This window comes from Camelina sativa, chromosome 17 (genome assembly GCF_000633955.1).
Source record: "Camelina sativa cultivar DH55 chromosome 17, Cs, whole genome shotgun sequence".
NCBI lineage: Eukaryota > Viridiplantae > Streptophyta > Magnoliopsida > Brassicales > Brassicaceae > Camelina > Camelina sativa.
In genome coordinates this window covers 10,869,245-10,872,000 of record NC_025701.1, presented here as the reverse complement: position 1 = coordinate 10,872,000, position 2,756 = coordinate 10,869,245, and positions in this window count along the sequence as shown.

Sequence of the window (2,756 nt, the reverse complement as noted above, 5' to 3'; positions counted from 1 at the left end):
AAATTTTTGTTTGACAACATATAATTGCATGTACATGTGCCAAATATACATTAATTAACTAAAATTATGTGTGCAACTAAAAATATTTAGATTTAAACATGGTATAACTAAAATTTTTTAAAAAATCAGAAGTGTACAACTTGTCACTATGGGTACAATTTCAAAAATAGGAACAACTTGTGCATTTTGACGGCTACACGTGTACAATTTGGCCGCTGGACAGGAATACATGAGGATCACGTGTTTGTTGTGTGAACCCAAATTTTCAAAATTTAAAATTTTGGTAATTTGAAATTTTGGTTGTGCAATTGGAGGGATAAAGGAATTATGGGCTCCAACGAATTAATAAAAAATCCAAACAACGATTAACAAAGTATAACTTGTTTTTTGTACTAGTACAACTAAGTACAACTAAGTATAACTTGTTCTTTGTACTAGTACAGCTAAGTCAAAACTTGTCTTTGTAATAGTACAACTATGTCAAAACTTGACTTTGTAATAGTACAACTAAGTCAAAACTTGTCTTTGTAATAGTACAACTAAGTCAAATGATTGCCATTTCTCTGAGAGAATACCGGATGGTTACACCGTTGACCATGAACCAACATTTTTCTTTTCTAAACACGCCATGCGAAGCAAGAACATCCACATACCCATCAACTTATGATTGGAGTCTTTGGGCATATGAAAGAAATGCTTGAACTGTGGGTGCAATAGGAACCAATCCAACTCGTCTTGTTGTAGATGACTTCCCAATAAGTTCACCGCCTTCTTAATATAACACTTTCCAGACAACTTGAAAGGCTTCATATACTCGGTGTAATCGAAGTACCTATTAAGAGGTTGCATTACTTCAACATCATCCTCAGATTCCCGCAAACAAACATATCAAGTTATACCAAGTTTTACTAAGTTATGCTTTTAAAAAACGAATTTCATATATCCAGTTTCTACTTAATTGTTCAAAGTTTAGATACATACCGAAGAATCCTTATCATTTGACTCAGTTTTATCTGAATCACCTTCGGAATCATCTCCACAAGTCTCGTCTTCTTTTCTTCTTCTTCCTGAGTCTTCTTCTTGTACAATTGATGGTCCAATGTTTGGGTTCTTTGTACGTGCCATTGCGATTCTTCCACAAACAAAAAAAGAAAACAAATCCGATTAACAATTGCACTCGAATTCTAATCTACTTCCCCAACATTCACAAAATCGACAAATTCAATTTACCCAATATTCAATTGTTTTCAACATAAAATTGAAAAAACACAAACAGAACTCGACTTACCCAGATTCGAGTTATCCCTAGTTGTACTAACACTGGGAACTTGGAGGGAGAAGAAGAATTTTACTTAATGCGATTTTGAAACTGTTTTCGTTCAGAGTAAGGTTCAAAAAAAAAATAAAGCGGAGAAAAAGGGTCCGAATTTTGTGGGTTTGGATGGGTGGGGGACGTGAGATGGGTGGTTATGGTAGGTTGGGTATGTAATTTAGAAAAAATGTTAAGGGTTAATAGTCTTTACCCATTTTTTCTATTTTTTAAAATTATTAAATAAATTTGATTTTGGTCAAAGGAGAAAGTAGAATACAATTTTTGGTCAAAGGGTACTAGAGATAATCGTCCAGACAATAGAGAGGAACAAAGTACCGAGATAATGAAGAGTCGACATCCAATGATGCAAAGATTTGCTGATGAAGGAAGAGGGAAGAGCCATCACGAGAAGAAAACGGGAGCCTACAAATTTGCGTATACTCAACAAAGAGAATCAGCCATCCTAACTAAGCCCAGCCAATATTCCCCTCTGTGAATCGCGACCCCAAACGGCACCCCGAATAAACCAGCAACCATTAGATCCTATGAATCTGGGACCAAAAGCACAATTTCGCTAGATCTGAAATTCCACATCTACAGATTCATTTCGCCAAAAACGTCTACTCTTCCACAACCGCAGAATACAACAACAATGATTGAAAATTAAGCAAGAAATTAAAGGAGGTGACCGACGCCGGCGCTATATGAGCCGCCACGCGCGGGTCAAAGGCTTGACAGAGAAAAATAACTAGACTAGTAATAAAAAAAAAATTGACTACAGATTTATTTTCTTGTTTTATTTTTCAAAAATGAATTAATGTATAATGCATTTTTTATAAATTATTATTTCAGATTTTTTAATTATTGGAATTCACTAATTAAATTTGGTTCATAACTATGAGAAAGTGTTTACGGTAAAACAAATAATAATAATGCAAGTAGACTCAAATCGTTTATAATAAGTGTTTACAAAAACTAATTAAATTTGGTTCATAACTATGAGAAAGTGTTTACAAAAACTAATCATTTTTGTATGTCAATAACTTTATAATATAGACTCAAATGAGCCAATTTTGAAGAACATCGTTTACATAAAAATGTTAAAATACTAATTATTCTTTTAATATGTGTGAAATACTGAAATTACAAGAATTCATGGGTTGGATTTTGTGATAACAAAAACTAGCGGATTTAGGATTGGAGTCTACAGAACCGCCAAGGCCAAATAAATTAAAATGGAACAAGTTAACCCGTCTGAACACTATTAGAAACTAACAGGAATTTATTAATCATCGTCAGAATCTAAATTAATTAATTTCTTATAGTTCTAACTAAATCAAATTAAATGTAATTAATGTATGAATAAGATCATTATGAGTCTGGGCAGAATTTGCGGAGAACTGTGAGGAAGGACCCATCACCCATGAGCTGAAATGTCATTTTT